The sequence below is a fragment of the Nicotiana tabacum genome, chromosome 20, assembly GCF_000715075.1.
Source record: "Nicotiana tabacum cultivar K326 chromosome 20, ASM71507v2, whole genome shotgun sequence".
Taxonomy (NCBI): domain Eukaryota; kingdom Viridiplantae; phylum Streptophyta; class Magnoliopsida; order Solanales; family Solanaceae; genus Nicotiana; species Nicotiana tabacum.
The window spans coordinates 51,680,911-51,705,215 of record NC_134099.1 but is presented as its reverse complement, the minus strand read 5'-3'; the positions used below and the strand labels follow the sequence as shown (position 1 = coordinate 51,705,215).

The window sequence follows — 24,305 nt, the reverse complement described above, 5'->3', positions numbered from 1 at the left end:
CCACAAACCAACCACCTTAACTTTCTTTGTGATTCAAAACGAAACAGGTTAGAATGGACTCCGTCGGTCCCCATTATTAATAACATCTTTTTTTTTCTTTTTTTTCTTCTTTTTCGATTTTTCGATTTTTTTCCTTTTTTCTCTTTTTTTTTTCTTTCTTTTTCGATTTTTTCGATTTTTCCTTTTTCGATTTTTTTTTCATTTTTTTTTGTTGTGGTGGAATCTTATGGAGATTGCCTACGTATCATGACCCCGCATGAATCAGACCGAGCGTAGTTCGTGACCAATAAAGATAAACAATACTCAACATTTTTTTTTAATTTTCATATTAAAACAAACTGGGTTTCAAAGGTTTAAAGATGACCTACAAACTTGAAAATCAAACAACCCGCATATTCTAATCAAAAGATTTACAAACTCAAAAACAAACGGCCAGCTTCCTTTCTCCGTTTGTCAAATGCAACCAAACGGCTATTTTTGCAAATGTGGCCCCTTCCAATTCTCACATGAATTTTGAGGCCGGGGAGGATTATTTTATGACACTTTACCAACTTGTCCATTCTTTTACGAAAATAACCTTTCGACAATTGAAAGATACTCTAAGGCTATTTCGGCAAGAACGATTTAAGACGCGGCCGAAGCTGGCTCGGCTTATTATGACAAAAATTCAAACGGTATTCACCTGACCGCCGACTCTTTGTTTTTTTTTTCTTTTCAAATTATAATAAAAACCTGGTATTGCAAACACGGCCCTTCAGCGCCTCGGTGACGAAGATTTATAGGGCTGTGTGGGTCAACTAGACCAAAAATCCTAAACATGACCCAAAAGTGGCTGTTTATGCAAAGTCAGCCTTCCGGCGTCCCCTTCGGGAACATTCGGCTATGTCTTGATAAAACAGCATCACCCGACTTCTTTATGACAAAATTAAAATTTTGACATGTTTTTTTTTATTATTATTATTATTATTTATTTGTTTTTGGCTATTTTAGCAAAAGGTGGGGTTGGACATCACCCGACTTATTTATGACATGTTTTTTTTTATTTATTTATTTGTTTTTGGCTTTTTTAGCAAAAGGGGGTTGGACCCGATGAGGGTTGCCTACGTATCTCACATCCGGTGAGAATCAAACCCGCGTAGTTCGGGCCAATTAACCGAACTATTTTAAAACAAGATTTTTTTTCTTTTTCAGCAAAAAAAATAATAACAAAACCAATTTAAAAGCACGACTCTTTTCATTTTCATTTTGGCATTTTCAGAAAAAAAAAACTATTTTAAAAGTAAGACTCTTTTTCATTGTCATTTTCAGGGGAAGACAAACTATTTTCCTTTTTATATTTTTTTATTTTTTATTTTTAAAAATAAGACAAAACAGCGACTTTTTTTTCTTCTATTTTTCCTTTGCTTTTTAGTAAAATAAACTAATAAAACATTTTATTTTTTTTATATTCTCAAAATTTTGGCAGAGTTTTGACAGTATTTGAGCATTGGGTTTTTTTTTTCAAAATAAACAATCAATTCCCTAACCGCTATTTCTTTTTTCTTTTTTTTTTTTAAAAAAAAATATTATTCGTGATATTCAAAAGTCAATCAACACACAAGTCCGAATCAAATAAATGCGCAAGTAGGAGCAAGTAAGATGCATCAGGATGGTCATTTTCATTTTTTGGTACACCTGTCCTAGACAGACCCAACCCCTGTGTTGAGCCTCCAAAGTCAAATGCACGTGATGCAAACAAACGTTCCTACTAGGGATCCGGCATGTAGCTGAGTTATTCTAAGTAAAAAACCTGAGACATATTGTTCTAGCCCTGGCTTACCCAAGTGGACAGCTTGAGCCGAAATGGGGGCAATGTACCGGGAGCACGAAAGTCTGCCCGGCCTAGTTACTTGTCCCAACTTCGTCTTATTTGGTATGACTTCTAACAGAAAGGTGGGCCACGCGCACGTGTACACCATAAATTCAGAAGACTCAGAAAGAAGAAGGGTTTCGTAGCAGTTTTATATACACAATTCAAATAATATTAAAGCGGTAAAAACATCATTTAGCACATTAAGCATATATCATGTAAAAATTAGATAATAAATAAAGCCAACTATAACAGTTATTTTAAGCTCGAATTCTTGAACCCTGAACCAGTGGTTCTGGGTTTTATCCCCAGCAGAGTCGCCAGAGCTGTCGCACCTCCTTTTTCCGCCCCCCCCCCCCCCCGAGGGGCGTAGGGAGTTTTTTCCAATTAAAGGACAATCGAAACAGGATTTATTTATTTATTTCAAAGTCGCCACTTGGGAGATTTAGGGTGTCCCAAGTCACCAATTTTAATCCCGAATCGAGGAAAAGAATGACTCTGTATTACAGTTTGCGAACCAGAAATCCGGATAAGGAATTCTGTTAACCCGGGAGAAGGTGTTAGGCATTCCCGAATTCCGTGGTTCTAGCACGGTCACTCAACTGTTATATTCGGCTTGATTATCTGATTTTATACAAATATGAACTTATGTGCAAATTTTTATCTTTTTACCGCTTTTATCATTATATGTATTTTTTATAAAAAAAATAATGTGAACATCGTTTAAAAACATTTCTTTGGATTGCGTCACATAAAATGCACCCCCGATCCGGAACGTATTTTTATTCAATGTTTTGGGATTTGGATTTGGGTCGCATAAATGCGCACCCGTGTTTAAGAATGTAAGCTTATTAAAATGCGCGTCTAAAGCAATTAGCGTATTATTATTTCTGGGTAAGGCCGTGGAATTTTGCTAAACGGCTCATCCCAAAATCTAATTAATTTTAATTAAACATTTATTGAGGGCCCCGCAATTGGTGCATTTTATTGGGCGAGGCTCATCTCATTTTTATTTTTTAAGGACGGTCCTAAAATGCCTACATTTTTTCTATTGCAATTTGTCTCTACAAAATAAAAGAGAAAATATCTTAATTTATTTACATGTTATTACCTAGTTATATTATACTAGGCATGTTCTCAGTTTGTCAAATTAAAAAAAAAATAGTAATTCTAATTTTAATCCTAGACCATTTACATGCTGAAATTAACCAATATTATTTAACTAAACAATATTTATACCAAGTTCCTACTAGATGGCCTATTCGTTTGATTTTTGACTCGACGGAGTTACTACACCATTTATTTATTTTTAGGCAATATATGTAGATAGTTCATCTGTTAAGCTATCGTCGAATGTTCCACTATATGTATTAAATAGCTACATGATTCTGATTTTTGCAAGCTAAATAATTTGTACATACAAATAAAATTCAGAATATAATTAAAGCAAATTTAGAATTTCAACTCTTCATTTTTCGTATTCATGCTTCATATTTTGGATTACAATAACCAGCGTGTCAGTTGTGTACCTGATATGGGAAGCAAAAGAAAATGAAGATGAGAATCAGCAGCAGTAATAACAATACAGCGCAGCAACAACAGTCCAGCAACAGTAACAACCCAGGAACAGAGTTGAAAGTTTGAATATTTTTTCGGAATTTTTCTCTCTCTTAAATATTCAGCTCTTTTTTTTGTTTGTGTTTTAATTCTGTCCGTTTTTTTTTCTCTGTATTCTCTCTATTTCTGTATTCTGTCCTTCTCTTCTTATCTGTGTGTTTGTCTTGTGTTCAAGACTTCCTATATATAATCCCATCCCATAAATCTTTTAATCAATTAAAATCAACCCATTTTCTCTACCAAACCCATTATTTTCCCACTCATCCCCATTACATTAAATAAATATATCATACCACCCCATTATATTTTGTCTCCCATGTCTAACATAAACAAATACAAGATTCCCCAACACTAAAATTTGTCTTGTCCCCCCTTTATATTAAATAACTATATCACAACCCACCCCATTTCATTTTGTCCCCCATGCTTCATATAAAAAATTACAAAATGTACAATTCCTAAACTACCCCTCCGACCTTATTACAAATTACTATTTTACCCCCGAACGTACTACAACTTACCAAACTACCCCATCAGCTATAACAATCAATTAATCAAACTTAACCAAAATATAGATAATATGATCAATTTCTAACAATGTTTAAACAACAAATCACATGAACATGATTTCTTCAATATTTCAACAACAAATCACATGAACATGATTTCTTCAACATTTCAACAACAAATCACATGAACACAAATTGAACAACAAAGAACAACTAAAATTTGATTGAACAATATTTTAGCAACAAACAATCCTATTTTCGGATTCAACAACAACAACAAACAAGTATATTTAGATTTCTAAATTCAATCATATTGAACTTAAAATTAACTCTAACAACATTACAACAAACAATTCCTATATTAAACTTAAACAAGATTATGAGACAAATTCAAGAAATAATCATAAGTGATAAACAAGAAATCAAACTATACAAATTTCGGATTCAAGATCAACCAAACAAAGTATGAACATGAATGAATCTATTTTTTTTTAAAAACAACAAACATGACGGATTAAATGACTAAACCAACATAAATAATTTCTGGAAAATATATAACAACATGAAACAAATTGAAGAAATAATCAATTAAATTTCAATTTGAATCTAACAAACATCAAACTAACAAATTCTTACCTAAACAATAAAACAACCATGAAATAACATGAAAAACAATTAATTAATCTTTCATTTAAAATCTGAAAAATTAATTTAATCAAAACACATGAACAAACTAAAAATTAATTCAAACGATAGACATGAACAAAGCAAGGATCGAACATTTATCGACTTTTACTTCGAAAAATATAAAAACGAAATAGACTCAAAACCAACTAACCGGTTCAAAACAACGACGAAGCACGAAGAAGATGAAGGAGTATGAAGCAGAAAGCTGAAGCATACGCAGCTGGCCAACGCAGCATCGATGCTTGCTCGTCCATGGTTGAAACGTGAGCAGCCAGCAACAACGACCAGCAGCACGACGAAGAGAAAGGATGCAGCAACAGTGAACGTGCGGGGAGCTGGACGCGGTAGCATCAACACAGCTGAAACAAGCTCGAGCTGGACGGGGCAGTAATGACGAGGAAGCAGCGGCGACAGGCGTGTTTGGACGTAAGGTTTGAGCTGGTCGATGAGCAAAACGCAGCAACAACGTTGCTCGTCAATGGGGGGACGGTGGAGGGGTTTGGTTTTCCGGCGCTTGGAGTGGTCATTTGGAGGATGGTTGCCGGGCAGCCATGGAAGGGAAAGTAGCCATTGATGGGGAGGTTGTGTGAGGTTTGGAGAAGAAGATAGGAGGGGGGGGGCGGATGGCTTAAGTCTAGGGTTTTCTTCTTTTATTTTTTTTGTTTTGTTTTTGTTTTGTAAAAAATGAAAGACAAAGGGGGTTTGGGTCTTTTGGGTTATGGACTGGGTCGATCCAGTTCGAAATGGACTGGGTCGTTTTGGAAGATTGAGTATTTTTTGGGCCTGTGGCTTGAATTTGAAGAAGAGGCCCAATTCCGACTTTCTTTATATTTTTGCTCTCTTTTCTTCTTTTTTTTTCTAAAAATAAATTATAAAAATACTTAAATTATTTTTAAGAACTAAATTAAGTTATAAAAGTGCAAATTAACTCCAAATGACAATTAACGCACAATTAAGTGATAATTAAGCATAAAATTGTATATTTGGACATTAAATGCTAAAAATGCAAACGATGCCTATTTTTGTAATTTTTATTTTTTTGTAAAACAAACTTAGTTACTAACAATTGTATAATTAAATCCTACATGCGAAATGCGACATATTTTTGTATTTTTAATAATTTAACAAATAAACATGCACAGACAAACATACAAATAGTTACACAAAATATCACAAAATATCACAAAAATTGCACACCAAGAAAAATTATTTTATTTTTGAATTTTTTGGGAGTAATTCTCATATAGGGCAAAAATCACGTGCTTACACCAGTGATCAACAACAAGGCTGTTCCTTGGAATTATAAACGGGTGACGGTGATATACAAAGGGAAAGAAATCAAGGAAGAAGTTTGTGAAGCACAAGGTTTGACTTGCTCAGGAAGGTGTTTTACTCCCGAGGAGTTAAGAAGAACTAAAGATGATCCAACGCCGGTGAAGAAAGCTGTAACTAAAGAAGAGGCAGAGGAATTTTTGAGGAAAATGAAAGTGCATGACTATTCTGTTGTAGAGCAGTTGAGGAAAACGCCCGCTCAGATCTCATTGCTCTCATTGCTAATCCATTCAGATGAGCACGGCCGATCATTGATGAAAATCCTGAATGAGGCCCATGTTCCCGACAAGATCTCGGTGAACCATCTAGAAAAGATAGCCAGCAAGATTTTTGAAGTAAACAGAGTCACTTTTTCCGATGATGAATTGCCCATAGAGGGTACTGAGCACAACAAAGCCCTTTACCTGATAGTAAAATGCGAGGATTTCGTGGTTACCCGGGTATTGGTTGACAATGGTCTGAAAGTACCTGGGTAAAGTACGAACATCTGTCCACTCTCTACTCTAAGCAAGCTGAAAGTAGAAGATGAGAGGATCCATAAGAACAGTATCTGTGTGCGAGGATTTGACGGCGGAGGCAAAGACTCAGTCGAGGACATAATGTTGGAGCTGACTATAGGTCCAGTAGAATTCACAATGGAATTCCAAGTGCTGGATATAGCTGTTTCCTATAATTTACTATTAGGACGACCATGGATCCACGCAGCTAACGCAGTACCATCAACACTCCATCAGATGGTCAAGTTCGAATGGAACAGACAGGAAATAGTTGTGCACGGCGAAGATAATTTGTGCGCTCACAGCAACACCATTGTGCCATTCATTGAGGTGGAAGATGATAAGGGACCATGGGTCTACCAAGTTTCTGACACAATGTCAGTCGAGAAAGTTCCAGAGGGGAAGTGTATCCTAAATCCGAAGATAACCGCCACATCAGTTATGGTAGCGTATGATATGCTGAAGAATGGTTTTGTACCAGGAAAGGGTTTGGGGTCAGATCTGCAAGGCATCATACAACCCGTGTCTCTTCCTGAAAACTTGGGAACATTTGGTCTGGGATTCAAGCCCATAGCCATAGACATAAAAAGAGCCAGGAAATTGAAATAGAGGACATGAGTCCTTCTAAAGCCGGTCCCACGTCTTTCCAGATCATTTGTCAAGACCGGTACGAGGAGTCGCCTAGTGACAACAATTCCTAGTTCTGTGATTGATCCAGACAAGGAGTTAATGGAAAGATTTGAGAAGTTGTTCGACAGTGTGAACATGGTGAAAATTGGAGAAGGTTCTAGCAATGCGGAAGTGCAATTTGTCGGGCCAACAACAAAGCTTAATAATTGGAAGGCTACTCCTCTCCCTACTCGGAAGGAGTCTTGGTAGTTTGCTTTGATTTTCCTTTAAATTTGTATGGATTATTCCAGGGTTGTAATCCGGATTTCATTTTTTTAGTCTGTTTGAGTGTGCAAACCTTGTTATCTTTTATCATTCAATAAAATACAATTTCCCTTTCTTCATCATTCCTGATGGTTTTCCTTTTTGTTTTGATTTCTTTTCTATACAGTTCTTTTTACGCTGGTTCTAATGACGTGGTATGCATAAGGAATCCTCTGCCTAGTCTTAAAAATCAATATGATTCCGAAATGTTAGTTCAAGAAGTATATTGTGATTACGAATCAGAATACGATGATGAGGATGAAGCCTTTGAAGAAATTAGTAAGGAGTTAATTCACTTCGAATAAAAACCCAAACCCAACCTGAATGACACAGAAGCCGTCAATTTAGGGGACACAGACAATGTCCGAGAAACTAAAATAAGTGTCCTCCTCGAGCCAAAAATCTGGGAGGAGTTAATCAAAACACTCATCGAGTATAAAGATGTTTTTGCGTGGTCATATGACGACATGCCGGGTTTAAGCACTGATTTAGTGGTCCACAAATTGCCCACTAATCCAGCATTCCCTCCCGTTAAGCAAAAGTTGAGGAAATTCAAATCTGATATGAGTGTGAAGATTTAAGAAGAAGTTACCAAGCAGTTGGATGCAAAGGTTATTCGGGTCACTCGATATCCTGTTTGGTTGGCTAATGTCGTGCCTGTACCGAAGAAGGATCGCAAGATCAGACTATTTTTCGATTACCGCAATCTCAACAAAGCAAGTCCAAAGGATAACTTCCCACTACCCAATATCTACATTTTGATTGATAATTGTGCCAAGCGTGAGATTGGATCTTTTATGGATTGTTATGCCGGGTATCATCAAATTCTAATGGATGAAGAAGATGCAGAAAAGACGACATTCATCACACCCTGGGGAACTTATTGCTACCGGGTAATGCCATTTGGTTTGAAGAATGCTGGGGCAACTTATATGAGGGAAATGACTACTGTGTTTCATGATATTATACACAAGGAGATTGAGGTATACGTAGATTATGTGATCATAAAATCAAAGCATCAGGCCAACCACGTCGAGGATTTAAGGAAATTCTTCCAGAGGCTTCGCAGGTACAACCTCAAGCTTAACCCCGCCAAGTGTGCATTTGGTGTTCCATCCGGAAAACTATTGGGATTCATAGTCAGTCGGCGAGGCATCGAGTTGGACCCATTGAAGATCAAAGCCATACAAGAATTGCCCCTTCCGAGGAACAAAACTGAAGTGATGAGTCTGTTAGGAAGGTTGAACTATATCAGCAGATTTATTGCTCAGCTCACGACAACTTGTGAGCCTATTTTCAAGTTTCTGAAGAAGGACGTTGCGATCAAGTGGACTGATGTGTGTCAAGAAGGATTCGACGAGATAAAGGGATACTTGTCTAACCCGCATGTGCTGGTACCACCAGAACCATGGAGACCTTTGATTCTTTACTTGACTGTCCTGGAAAATTCATTTGGTTGTGTGCTGGGGCAGCATGACGTCACCGGCAAGAAAGAATAAGCCATCTACTATCTTAGCAAGAAGTTCACAGCTTATGAGGTTAAGTACACTCACCTGGAAAGGACATGTTGCGCCCTAACTTGGGTGGCATAGAAATTGAAACATTATTTGTCATCCTACACTACTTACCTCATTTCATGCTTGGATCCATTGAAGTATATCTTTCAAAAGCCTATGCTGACAGGAAGACTGGAGAAGTGGCAGATTTTGCTCACAGAGTTTGACATAATCTACGTGACTCGGACTGCAATGAAAGCTCAAGCATTGGCCGATCATTTGGCCGAAAACCCGGTCGATGAAGAGTATGAGCCACTGAGGACTTAATTTCCTGATGAAGAGGTGATGCATATTGACGAGCTAGAACAAGCCGAAAAACCAGGTTGGAAACTTTTCTTCGATGGGGCTGCTAACATGAAAGGAGTGGGGATAAGAGCCGTGCTTATTTCTGAAAGATGGCATAACTATCCCGTTACAGCTCGGCTTCAATTCCATTGCACCAACAGTATGGCTGAGTATGAAGCATGCATTTTGGGTTTAAGGCTAGCGGCAAACATAGATGTCTAGGAAGTCTTGGTCTTGGGAGACTCGGATCTTCTGGTACACCAAATTCAAGGAGAATCGGAAACACAAGATTTGAAGCTCATACCGTACCGACAATGTTTACATGATCTTTGTCAACGGTTTCGATCAGGAGTTCAGGCATATTGCGAGGGTCAATAATGAGGTCGCCGATGCTTTGGCTACCCTAGCATCAATGTTGCACCATCCGGACAAAGCTTATGTCGATCCTCTGCATATTCAAGTACGAGATCAGCATGCTTACTACAACATGATTGAAGAAGAACTTGATGGCGAACTGTGGTTTCATGATATACAGGAGTACATCAGAATGAGGATACATCCAGTGCAAGCCACGGGGGATCGGAAGAGAACAATTCGATGTTTGGCAAGTGGATTCTTCTTAAGTGGAAGAGTTTTGTATAAAAGAACACCAGACCTTGGATTGTTAAGTTGCATAGATTCTAGACAAGCTACGGCTGTCATGTCCGAAGTACATTCAGGAGTTTGCGGACCACATATGAGCGGGTATGTGCTGGCAAAGAAAATTCTCCACGCAGGTTATTATTGGCTCACCATGGAGAGAGATTGTATCAGTTTTGTGGGCAAATGTCATCAATGCCAGATACACGGAGATTTGATTCATTCTCCACCATCGGAATTGCACACGATGTTGGCACCATGGCCCTTCGTTGCTTGGGGCATGGATATCATTGGACCAATTGAGCCAGCAGCATCCAACGGGCATAGATTCATTCTGGTAGCCATTGATTATTTCACCAAGTGGGTTGAGGCCAAAACTTTCAAATGGGTGACCAAGAAAGTAGTGGTCGATTTTGTTCACTCAAATATCATCTATCGATTCGGCATCCCAAAGGTGATCATCACGGATAATGGTGCTAATATTAACAGTAAATTGATGGAAGAGGTATGCCAAGAGTTTAAGATTACACATTGCAATTCTACCCCATATCGTCCCAAGGCGAATGGAGCAGTTAAGGCCGCCAACAAAAACATAAAGAAGATACTTCGAAAATTGTAGAAAGTTCCAGGCAATGGCATGAAAAATTACCGTTTGCGTTGCTGGGCTATCGCACTATTGTCCGTACTTTAGTAGGTGCGACTACTTATTTGTTGGTATATGGAACTGAAGCAGTGATACCTGCGGAAGTTGAAATCCCGTCCCTTTGGATTTTCGCTGAGGCTGAAATCGATGATAATGAGTGGGTCAAGACCCGTTTGGAGCAGTTGAATTTGATTGATAAAAAAAGATTAGTAGCACTGTGTCATGGCCAGTTGTATCAAAAGAGAATGGCAAGAGCATATAACAAGAAGGTACGTCCCAGGAAGTTTGAAGTGGGCCAACAGGTGCTGAAACGTATCCTTCCACACCAGGCTGAAGCGAAAGGCAAGTTCGCCCCAAATTGGCAAGGGCCATTCATTGTGACCAGAGTATTGTCTAATGGTGCATTATGTTTAACGTATATCGCAGGAAAATGCATAGACATGGCTATTAATTCTGATGCAGTAAAAAGATATTATGTATGATTTCTTTGTTATAACTGTTGATTGTTTGTATTTGGCATTATTTCGAAGATTGGAATGACGAAGGCAATTTGTTCTGCTATCTAAACACTTCACCCTTTGTTCCCCCTTTTGAGCCTTATTTATTTCTTTCATACCCCTCTTTTGGAATCAATAACGAGAAAGAGAGAAAAGAAAGAAAAGAAAAAGAGAAAAGAAAAGAAGTAGAAAGTATAACAACAAGGAAATTCATGTGTGAACTACTCTTGACCTGATTCCTGTTAAGAATACGTAGGCAGCTTCCCGGCTCGATCATAGTAAAATAAAATATCAAAAGATCCTCAAGCAAGAAACTGGGGCAGAAGTTGTACTTGTAATAAGAAATGTGATTCCAAGAGTTGTAATTTTAAAACCCGTGTCAAAATTGCTTTGAGCCTTTGATACCCTTTCTTTCTAACCCCATCCAAAAGCCCACATTACGGTCCAAAGAAAGACCTTACGATTAGTCTTTGAGAGATGCCAAGTCGAGCAATGTACAGAGAATTCGTATCAGGGGCAACACTCTAGTTTAAGTAAGAAAACTCAAAAAATAAGAGAGTTTTATTGGTGAAAACCCTCATGGGCACCATGAGGCGACGAAAGCTGAGAGAAAATAAAAATGAGAGAGTCTTATTGGTGAAAACCTTCACGGGCACCATCAGGCGACAAGTAATTGAGGAGTCGACTATTGAGAGAGGTTTGTCGGCGAAAACCCTTCAGGGCACGGCAAGTCGAACGAGGTTCGTAAGTTGGCGGAAAGTAGAATTGGGTTGTGGAAATCTTGGAGAACAAAGTAAAACAATTGGAGAGGAGATTGGTTAAATAAAATGGGCTGGTTGATCCAAATGCATACCATGATCATTGGTGCCGGTGATTCCGCTCAAATAAGTCCCTTTTCCTATCTCCAACAGTCATCCAAATTTGGATTCTTTTTTTATTCTTAAAATCCTTGCATTTCATTGCTGTTAATTTTACTTCTCTAAAAGCTCTACCAAGTTTAGCCTTGTAAGAAGAAATTTCAAAGCTTACTACTAGTTTCGGAATTTCACAAAGCAAAATGCAGATGGAACACGCAAAAAAATAATATGATGAAAAATGGGACCTATGGTGTAAGCAAAAGCTAAAACTGTGGAATGGTTCAGTAATATAGCGGGAGAGGTACAGTTTCATGCAGAAAGGTCAGGAGGGGAGAATAGCAGTTGGGGATCTTGCAGTTAAGGATCAGTCAGGAGGTCAAAACGATCTTTTCGATCAGTCCGAAACAGTTGGACGAAGCAAAGAATGGCAAAGAGAAAACCACCTCCAGCAGGAATGCCACGATGAACCACCACGTTTTAAACTGACAAAATTTTCTTTGATTTGAAACAGGGGCAAAAGTGGCATTTGTTTCGGGAAATCATCCGTAGGGAGAGTAAGTACTAGGCAGAATTGATCGCGGAAATTCTCAGGACCCTCCTGGAAAATAAGACTTAGTTTAAAATTCAAAATAATCATGAGTAGCGGAATTTGGCATGAGTGCACCCTAGAAGATTATAAGTGGAACTTTGAAGTTTTTATGTTGGAGATACACTTTGGACATTACCCCGTGAGAACAAAGATTCTGACTTCTCTTCTTTCCCAGACTAATGATTATGATTTTCTGTTTCCTAAACATTTACCCCAAGCAGAAACACCATCTTTTTCCGCCTTTTCCAAATTTAGTCGGAAACTTTCAGGACCCTCCTGTAAAATGGGACCTAGTTTAAAAAATCAAAACAATCATAAGTAGCATAAATATACCCCAGGGAATATAAGTTGGTTTCAAAGTTTGCATGTTTAAGATAGGATGTAATTAGGAGTTTTCGGGACCCTCCTGGATAATGGGATGTAGCTTTAAGACCCTCTTAGATAACAAGATTTAGCGGAAGTCACACCTTTAGAAGATATAACTTAGATTTAAAATTGTCGTTTAGGTAAGAATTGCCAGGACCCCCCTGGATAATGGGACCTAGCTTTCGAATTAGTAATATTTGGTAATATGATTCAGTTTAACACTCACATATGTGCCCCGCCTCCAAACTGGGGCAGAAAGTTTTCTTTGTTTTATCTGTTTCATTGAAGTCAGGAGCCCGCCTGGAGAGCAGGGAATACTTTTAAGCGCAGTAGTCAGAAGCCCACCTGGAGAGCAGGTAATACATTCAAGTTCAACAGTCAGGAGCCCGCCTGGAAAGCGGGAATACATTTCAAGTCAGCAGTCAGGAGCCCGCCTGGAGTGCAGGGAATACATTTCAAGTTAGCAGTCAGGAACCCGCTTGGAGAGCAGGGAATACATTCAAGTTCAACAGTCAGGAGCCCGCCTGGAGAATAAGGGAGTACAATTCAAGTTTTAGTTTTCAAGTTCTTATTGATATTTAGTAATATGATTTGTTTTACACTTACATATGTTCCCAGATACCCAAACTGGGGCAGAAAAATTTCCTTTGTTTTCGTCTATTTTGGTTGAATTCAGGAGCCCGCCTGAAGAGCAGGGAATACATTTCAAGTTAGCAGTCAGGAGCCCGCCTGGAGAGCAAGGAATACATTTTAAGTCTAGCAATCAGGTCCCCTCTTGGAGAATAGGGAGAAGCAGTTCAAGTTTAGCAGTTAGGAGCCCGCCTGGAGAGCAGAGGAATACATTTCAGTATTTACATTTCAAGTTTTGAAGTTGGGAGCCCGCCCATATAATAGAGGAATACATTGAAGTTTGAAGTCAGTAAAGCGGAGGGTTACAACAAAAATCCCCAACAGAAATCAGAAGGAAGACCACAAGTCGAGCCAAAAGTAAAGAAACAGCGGAGGAAATACAAATCAACAAGGCAACATCAGTCACAAGATCAAGTTTGGAAATAAATCTTTATAAATCATTGATTATAGCTTAGTCTAGCTTCTTCATTTTTGTCATGGTGTAATAAGGAGGTCAGTAGGCAGTATCAGCAACAGCAGTAACAGCAAAACCGCAGCTTCATTATAGTCCCAGCTACCAAAACTTCCCGAACTACATTGACCTGATTCCTTTATAGCCAAAGATATGTAGGAAACCTTTGAAGCAAAGGTTCGGTCAAATCTTTCAAAATGCTTCCCCACGGAGTATTCAAGCAGGCAAAAATCACTCGTATCCGCTCACTTTATCTTTGCACGAAAACTCTTCATGTTTCCGGACAAAGAGGGGCAGCTGTGAGCACATAATTTTTGCCTCATACAAATTACTCCAAAAGAATTCCCAAAATTAGGTCTTTTCTTTAATTATGTGTTATTTTTCAGGAATTATTGTGTGATTTCCCTGATTATTTGCATATATTTGTGTGCATGTTTAATTTTATTAATGCATTAAAAATATAAAAATATAGCATTTGCATTTAAGATTTGATTTTTATATTTTTTGGAATTAATTAATAATTAGGTGTTTTACAAAATAAAAAATCACAAAATAATGTACTTCGCATTTTAGTGTTTAATGTCAAATTGTGTGATTTTTCTTTTTTTTTTTTATTTAATTATATGTGATAATTATTATTAAGAATTAATTAGTATCTTTAAGATAATTTTGGTTTTATAACTTAATCTAGGATTTTTGGTTTTAAAATTAGGAAATAAAAAGAAAAAGAAGAAAAAGAAACAATATAAAAAAAGGGAGAGAAATTCGGACCAGGCCAAATTTCCACAGGCCCAAACCAAAATAACCTTCTACCCAAAAATCCACTACCCAAACTGGCCCAAAATACCCACCCCGACCCGGTCTACCCCAATACCAAACGACCCCCCCCCCCCTTTCAATCTCTTCCTCATTTTTTCAATCCCTCTCAAACCCTAGGAGACCCAAACACCCGCCCCCCTTCTCATCTTCCTCACACCACCCTCCCCTCACCAGCAACACCAAATGACCAGTCTCGTCGCCCTTACAAAATGACCCCTGGAACGAATCCCCATCGCCCCCTTCGTGAGCCCCGTCCCAAACAACCGTCTCCACCATCATCATCCGCCTCAACTTGACCCCAAAATCACACCCCTTGGCCACTAGACCCCCCTCGTCCCTAAATTAGCACCACTATCATTCGAATCAAGCTGGATGCTTTCGAATTTGAAGTCAATTCGACGAACCCTAAAAGAACCAAGCTAGGGGATCGATACACAGTAGAAAACTGAGGTCGTAATTGACCTTAGTCATGTGTTCTCAGTCGAGAACACTCGATTAAGGTCCATTTCGGCTTCAGAATCAAGTTGAAGCTTCGATTAGGACGAATTCGTTTGGCCTGAGATTCTGAGGTATTTCTTCTCTTTTCTTTTTTTATTTTTTATTGTTGTTATTGTTTGCCTAATTAGGTTTCATTGTAATTCATCATTTTGTCAAGTAGTTCTTTCTCCTCTTTCGGATCTTTTTTTCTTGGTCCAGTATTCTTCTGTTGATTAGCATATGCTATAAATTATTGAGTCGATTAAATAGTTTCGTCGATTAGTCCGTTCATGTTTGTAGTTTAGTAGTCCTTGTCAAGTTATTTGATGTCTATTGACTCATTTTGTGATCCTTAGATTCCCAGCTTCAGGGCTCATTGTTAGTATGCTTTCTGTTCCTACATCTTTGTTTTAATGCTATTCATTTAATTTGAGTTTCGAGCTTAAACTGTGGTCTGAGTTTGATGAATTGAATCCTAAGGTTGTCATGTTCAAGGTCTGATATGAATCTATCATTGGTTTAAATTCAGTTTTGGTGTGATAGTGTTGATTAGGAGTTAGTTTCATGTGGTTAATTAGTTAATTGTTAAGTGGATTGGTTATAGATGATGGGTAGTAATCACAGGGGTTTCAAGGGATAATTTGGGACTTAAAAGTTTAAAAATGGTTAGTTTAAGTGTTCTGTCCAATAAGTACTAATGTAACATTAAACTAATGCATTTGTTTAGTATTAGTGGGGAACAAAACATAATAGCATGGGGAGGCCTAATGGGAATGTAATTAAAGTATGTACTACCCATAACCATTGAATTAAATAAAGAAAAGACAAAGGTTAGTGGGGGAACAAGTGAATTAAAAATAGAGCAAAACATATAGGGGTGGGGTTCTAGAGAATATCATGGGCAAAAATGCTTAATTAATGGGTCTGAGTGCTCCTAAGAGCTGTAAAAGTGGCTATAGTTTGCATATAAATAGGGGGATTTTGGACAGAGTTAAGGGTCCTTTTTTCAGTCTTTGAGAGAGTCTTCCTTTTTGAATCAGTTTTAGAGAGATATAGAGCTTTTAAGGCATTCAATTTTGGAGAGAGTTTAAAGACTGGGAATCAGTTTGAGAAAGTTTTGGAGAGCTTTTTTAGGATTTCAGTTCTTAGGGAGCATTTTGAAAACTTTGAGGGCATTCAGTTCTAATTTGAAACATACATAGAGTTTAAGATATCAATTTTAAGAGTCCTTTTTTGAGAGCTTTCAGATTGCTAGCTACTGGAGTCAGTAGTGTTTTCTGCTTGGTTTTCTAGTAGACTTTTGGTTTCAGTCGAGACATTCTAGGATGAGTTTGAGCGTGTTGTTGCTGTGGTATGTTTCTAGGTTCAGTTTGAAGGTCATTTGGGTTTATTCGAATCTGTTTTGGGTTGATCTATTGATCTTGTTGGTTTAAAACATTTCTGAACTCTTCCTGGATTGATAAATATATTTCTGGGCTGAAGCTGGGTTGATTGGTGTTGTTTGAACTCAAATACTTGGTTGTTGTGATCCACTGTGTGCTCCTGTTGCTAACCTCTCCTTCTTCCTATTCCTTTCTGCTTTCAGGTACACATTCTCAGTTTGAGTTGATGTAGCTCTTTTGGTTCGAAAATGCTGAAATGAAATGATTGCATATTCACCTCTTAACATGTGTGGGTCCAAGTTGTTATGCCAAAAATAGATAATAGTTGATTTGTATTTGCTTAGACTTACTTTAGATTTTACATTGCATAACTGAGCTGAAGATTGGATTGTATAACTTAGACTGATTCTAGACTGTAAATTTGGACTACTGGACTCTCATTTGGACTTATGTGTTCGTGTTGGTAATTAGGGAGAAATTGAAGTAGTATTAGTACTATTAACAAATCATGTTGAAACTTAGCATAAATGAGAACACTTATGGTTTAAAACAAAATCGCACATAGAACAATTGTGTCCATTCTTTGTCCTTGATAAAAGAAACGAAACAAAATCATCCGTTGAATCAGCTGATGGAGCCATTTTGATCCATTCCTAAGCTTTAACATGGCTAAAATGAATTGATTTCCTCCTTCTTTTAATTATAATTTTTGTGAATGAAACTCTTTCTAAGGCCCAGTTGTGATGCAATCCATGCCAAGCTGGGGCCAAGAATCACGGTTGGCCAGTTTGAAATTCCGTGGGTCTATACTGAAGTCCAAACGGCCTGAATTCAATTAATGCCACCCCTCTCTTAGATAAAAATATTGATAACTAACTAGGGCCTTTTGTTTTATTTTTAGAGACAAACAAAGATAGAAAACCATAGTCACTTTAGGTTTGCCTTCTAAAATAAAATGAGACGAGCCTCGCAAAACAAAACACGTAAATTGCGGGGCCCTCGATAATTGTATATATTAAAATACTTAGATTTCGGGATGGGCCATTTAGCGAATTTCACGGCCTTCCCCAAAATCATAACGCGTTAGTCTCTTTAGGCGCGTATTTTAATAACATTACCTCCCTAAACTCGGGTGCGCATTTATGTGACCCAAATCCAAATCCCAACAATGTTAAAGTATGTCCAAAAACCACGGGTGCATTTACGTGACGTGGTTCAAGACTTATTTTAATAACGTTGCAATTTTCTTTTTTTTAAAAAAAATGAATAAAAGTGGTTTAAGTTAAAATTTGCACATAGGTGTAAACACGTACTAAAATCAAATAATATGCCAATTATAATAGTTGAGTGACCGTGCTAGAACCACGAAACTTGGGAATGCCTAACACCTTCTCCCGGGTTAACAGAATTCCTTACCCGGATTTCTGTGTTTGCGGACTGTAAAACAGAGTCAATCTTTTCCTCAATTCGGGATTTGAACTGGTGACTTATGACACCATAAATTATCCCAAGTGGCGACTCTAAATTTCTAAATAAATGAATCCCGTTTCGATTGTCCTTAAATTGGAAAAACTCCCTTATATACCCCTTCCAGGGGTGTAGGAAAAAAGGAGGTGTGACAGTCGTTTTGAGTGTTTGCACTTTGCTCGCCGGTTCTCGGGCATGTCTAGCCCCGTGTAATGTATTATGACTTATGTAAATCATTGGTTTTGGTTTTCCGAGTAACCGGAATGAATTTTGAAGAAAAGTTCTCAATTTGAAGCTTAAAATTTAAAAGGTTTGATCAAAATTTGACTTATTAGTAGATGACCTCGGATTAAAAATTTTATGATTTGGTTAGCTCCGTTAGGTGATTTGGGACTCAGGATTGTGGTCGAAATATATTTTGAAGGTACGGAATAGAGTTAGGCTTGAATTGGCGAAATTGGAATTTTGGTGTTTTCCGGTTGATAGGTGAGATTTCGATATAGGGGTCGGAATGGAATTGGAGCAGGTCCGTTATGTCATTTGTAACGTGTGTGCAAAATTTAAGGTCATTCGAACGAGGTTTGGTAGACGTTTTGATCGAAAGCGGAATTTGGAAGTTCCTGAAATTCTTAAGCTTGAATTCGGTGTGATTTTGGTGATTTGATGTTGTTTTGAGCGTTCCGAAGGTTGGAACAAGTTTGAATGAGGTTATGGGATATATTGAAATATTTGGTTGAGGTGCCGAGGTCCTCGGGTGAGTTTCGGGTGGCTAAACGGATCAAATTCTTATTTTGAAAGTTGCAGATATCTTCAGATCAGTGTTGCAGAGTTTTACTCTTCGCGTTTGCGAGAGAGCTCACGCGTTCGCAAAGAGATGTTGAGTGAGGCAGGCTAGTTGCCTTTCGCGTTCGCGATGTTGGTCCCGCGTTCGCGAAGGTTGAGTCTGATTGAGCATCGCGTTCATGACTAAGGTAACGCGTTCACGTAGGCTAAGCTGAGTAAGGCATCACGTTCGCGACTGAGGTAACGCGTTCGCATAGGCTAAGCTGAGTAAGGCATCGCATTTTTGAGGGTGTGTTAGCGTTCGTGTAAGAGGAAATTGGATCTGTGAATTATTTGTGCTTCGCGAACGCGAGGCTTTGACCGCGTTTGCGAAGAAGGAATTTAATGCCTGGGCCGAATGTTTAAATAGCCATTGTCCGTGATTTTGGGTCTAAATTTCACCATTTTTGAGCGATTTTAGAGCTTTTTGAGAAGAAATGAAGAGGGAATCAAAGAGAAACACTTGAAGATAAGATTTTTAAACTCAATACTCAATCCTATGTTGATTCTTACTTGTTTAAACATGAAATATGTGAAAATTAAAGCCTAAATGGGAATTAGGGCTTGAATTTGGAGAGTATAAATTGGGAATTTGAGGGGCCATTTGAGGTCCGATTTTAATGTTCTTGGTATGTATAGACTCGTGGGAGGATGAGGATTCTATTGATGTGATTTTTATCAGGTTTCGAGATGTGGGCCCGGGGGCCAGGTTTGGCCAATTTCGGGATTTTTGAGTTAATTCGATTATTTTCGCTTGGGCTTTATTTCTTTAGCGTGTATTAATGATGTGGAACTGATTTTGGTTAGATTCGAAGCAATAGGAGACTGATTCGAGAGGCAAAGGCTCCACATGCTAGAGTTTGGACCGGTTAGAGGTAAGTAATGATTGAAATGTTTGTCCTGAGGGTATGAAACCCCGGATTTCACATCGTTGTGCTATATTGAGGTGACTCACACGCTAGATGACGAGTGTGGGGTCATGCACTATTAAGGATTGAGACTTAGTCCATCCCGAATGACTGTTTTACTGTGTATTTGATTGAAAAAATGTTTGCGATCATCATGTTTTGGGCTGAATGTAATATTTGGGCCTCGTGCCAACTGTTTTGGACCCTTAGGGGATTTTACTGCTATTCCTCACTGTTTTGACTTTATACTTGTACTCCGTCATGCTATAATCTACTATTTTCATAACTCAGCCATTTTTACTCCATTTTTGACATTTTAAATGATATTTTGGGCTGAGTATCATGTGTTACTGTTGCCCCAGTGGCTTGAGAGATTTTTGATTAAGTGAGGCCGGGGGCCTGTATTGTGAGAATATTATAGGATCGGGCTGCGCACCGCAACGGTGTGGTACCGATTTATGATTATGAGGTTGAGGGCCTGATGTGTTACGCCACGAAGTGGCTTGATATGAGGCCAAGAGCCTATTTGATTATGCCACGAGATGACTTAATATTGTGCTTGGGCCTTAAAGGGCCCCTCCCGGAGTCTGTACACCTCCAGTGAGCGCGGGTACCTAGTGTGAGATATGTGAAATAGCCCGAGGGGTTGATGTTGTTCCATGTTATTGCCTGAGGGGTGGATCGTGATTTATGATATGCTCGAGGGGCTGATTACGAGTGATTGTGAGGTAGCCCTAGGTTCAATCCTTTTTACTCACTATTTTATCACTCGTTTGAAACTATTGAAAGTTGTTTTAAAAGGTTTTTACGGAAACTGAGCTTGAGTTACGAATTAAATGATTTCTGCACTGTTTTGGAAATATACTGCATTTGCTGCAGTGTTATGACGTGGTTTGCGTGTTTTCTAACTGCTCAGCTTTCATTTACCTTTATTACTTACTGAGCTAGAGTACTCATATTACTCCCTACACCTTGTGTGCAGATTCAGGTGTTTTTGAACCCGGTAGCGGGTATTGATTTCTCAGAGGCAGAGTCATCGGAGTTTAGCTAGGTAGGTGCCCGGCGTTCGCAGCACAACTTTTTCTCCCTCTTGTTTCCATTAGATTGTATTTCGTATATTTTTAGACTCTTCATTGTATTCAGATTATAGTAGATGCTCGTGACTTGTGACACCCCAATGTCGGGCTTGTATATTATTTTCGCACTATTCATTTAGACTTACATTATGAGATATCTAATTAATTAAAAAGCTTAAGAATGACTTTTATTGATAAATGGTTAATTCGGGAGTTGTATCGGCTGGCCTAGTTTCATGATAGGCGCCATCAAGACCTGACCGATTTTAGGTTCGTGACACTTGGTATGTATAAGCTCGTGGGAGGATGCGGATCCTAATGATGTGATTTTTATTGAATTCTGAGACGTGGGCCAGGGGGTCGGGTTTGACCAATTTTGAGATTTTTGAGTTAATTTGGTAATTTTCGCATGGGCATTGTTCCTTTAGCATGTATTGATTATAATATACTGATTTTGGTTAAATTCGGAGCATTTGGAGGCCGGATCGAGAGGTAAGGGTATCGCGGAGTAGAATTTTGCCCGGTTTGAGGTAAATACAACAACAACAACAACAACCCAGTATAATCCCACAAGTGGGGTCTGGGGAGGGTAATATGTACGCAGACCTTACCCCTACCATGAAGGGTAGAGAGACTGTTTCCAGGAGACCCTCGGCTCAAAAGCAACAAGAGACAGTATATTAGTACTATCAATAGACTCATAGTAAATAATATAAAATACATAACATAAAATAACAAAATAACAACAACATAAGAAATATAGGAAATACGGAAAGGATGTAAGGTATACTAATATCCAACAGATATAGCCCTGCATCAGTAGCTGATCAGTAGCATCCTAAGTCTAACTCCTAAATGGCTAGTCTCCCTCTAATGCGCTGTAGTAATATTCACAAACTTCCCCCTAACCTACAACCTTAATGCTCGACCTCCACAATTCCCTGTCAAGGGCCATGTCCTCAGAAATCCTAAGTCGTGCCATGTCCTGCCTGATCACCTCCCCCCAATACTTCTTAGGTCTCCCTCTACCTCTCCTCGTGCCCACCACAGCCAGTCGCTCACACCTCCTCACTGGTGCATCAGTGCTCCTCCTCTGAATGTGCCCGAACCATCTAAGTCTTGCTTCCCGCATCTTGTCCTCCATGGGGGCCACGCTCACCTTCTATCGAATATCTTCATTCCTAATCTTGTCCATCCTTGTATGACCGCATATCCACCTCAGCATCCTCATCTCTGCTACTTTCATCTTTTGGCTGTGTGAATTTTTAACTGGCCAACACTCGGTCTCATACAACATAACATGCCTAACCACTGCTCTATAAAACTTACCTTTTAGTAACGGTGGCACTTTTTTATCACACAAGACTCCCGATGCTAACCTCCACTTCATCCACCCACCCCTATACGATGTGTGACATCCTCGTCGATCTCCCTGGTCCCCTGAATAACTGACCCAAGGTACTTGAAACTACCCCTCTTAGGGATGACTTGTGAGTCGAGCCTCACTTCCACTCTTTCTTCCGTGAGCTCGGCCCCAAATTTGCACTCGAGGTATTCCGTCTTCGTCCTAGTCAGCCTGAAACCTTTAGACTCAAGGGCATGTCTCCAAACCTCTAGCCTCTCGTTGACGCCGCGTCATGTCTCGTCAATTAGGACTATGTCATCAGCAAATAACATGCACCATGGCACCTCCCCTTGAATATGATGTGTTATGGCATCCATCACCAGGGAAAATAGGAAAGGGCTAAACGCAGACCCTTGGTGCAACCCCGTAACAACCGAAAAATGGTCGGAGTCGCCTCCTACTGTCCTAACCCGAGTCTTAGATCCATCATACATGTCTTTAATCACCCTAATGTAGTTAATTGGGACCACTTTAACCTCCAGGCATCTCCATAGGACCTCCATAGGAACCCTATTATACGCTTTCTCTAGATCGATAAACACCATGTGGAGATCCTTCTTCTTATACCTGTATTGTTCCATCATCCTCCTAATAAGGTGGATAGCTTCTGTGGTAGATCGCCCCGGCATGAACCCGAACTGGTTATCTGAAATAGACACAGTCCTTCACACTCTCATTTCTACCACTCTCTCTCATACTTTCATGGTATGACTCAATAATTTGATACCCCTATAGTTGTTACAGCTCTGAATATCGCCTTTGTTCTTATACAGCGGAACCATTGTACTCCACCTCCACTCTTCAGGCATCTTATTAGTCTTGAATATAACATTAAACAACCTAGTAAGCCATTCTAAGCCTGCTCTATCCACACACCTCCAAATTTCAACCGGAATTTTGTCTGGCTTGGTAGCTCTGCCCCTCCTCATCTTACGCATTGCCTCCATGACCTCATCGACCTCAATATCCCTACAATAACTTAATTCATGGGGGCTGTTGGCATTCCTCAATTCACCTAGCACAATATCCTGATCCCCTTCTTCATTTAGAAGTTTATGAAAGTAGGTCTGCCATCTCCTCTTAATCTGGTCATCCCCCATCAAAACTTTGTCGTCATCATCTTTTATGCACCTTACTTGGTCCAGATCCCGAGCCGTCCTCTCTCTAACCTTAGCGAGTCGGAATAACTTCTTTTCCCCTTCTTTGTTCCCTAGTTCCTCATACAGACAAGCAAAAGCTGTCGTCTTAGCCTCCTTTACTGCCATCTTCGCCTCCTTCCTAGCTACCTTATATCTCTCACTCTTCGCTCTCTTCTCCTCCTCTCCAGAGCTCCCTACGAACTGCAGGTACACTGCCTTCTTCGCTTCCACTTTATCTTGGACAACTGCATTCCACCACCAATCTCCTTTGTGACCACCGGTGCGGCCCGAAGATATCCCTAACACCTCTCTCGCCTCCTTCCTTATTCAATCAGCCGTCGTCAACCACATAGTGTTTGCGTCCCCACTACTTCTCCAAGCTCCCATTGCCAATAACCTTCCTTTTAACTCATGAGCTTTATCCTTAGTCAAGGCGCCCCACCTAATCCTCGGACAGCCTCGTACTGACCTCTTCTTCCTCCTTATCCTAATACCAATGTCCATCACCAAAATCCTATGTTGCGTTGCTAGGGTCTCACTTGGGATAACTTTGCAATCCTCGCACAACCTTCTGTCACATCTCCTAAGGAAGAGATAGTCAATCTGAGTCTTCGCCACCAAACTTTTGTAAGTAACCAAATGCTCATCCTGCTTCGGAAAACTTGAGTTCACAATCACTAGATCGAATGCCTTAGCAATGTCCAACAATGAAGTGCCCCCTCCATTCCGCTCCCCGACACCAAAGCCGCCATCACCTCGGTATAACCAGCTGCAGACGACCCAATATGACCATTGAAATCTCCTCCTATGAATAACCTCTCCGAAGGCAGAATACTACGAACGATGTCATCCAACCCCTCCCAAAAATGCCTT

The 24,305-nt window shown here is 39.3% G+C and overlaps 1 long non-coding RNA gene across 1 annotated transcript in view; it reads right to left on the bottom strand.

Moving 5' to 3' along the window:
• Positions 1–3,108: 3,108 nt before the first annotated feature.
• Positions 3,109–24,305, bottom strand: part of LOC142174670 (uncharacterized) — a 37,615-nt gene continuing 16,418 nt past the window's right edge. Inside the window, exon 3 of the long non-coding RNA XR_012703647.1 lies at positions 3,109–3,378. This is a non-coding gene — a long non-coding RNA (uncharacterized LOC142174670). The remainder of the gene's footprint in view (positions 3,379–24,305) is intronic.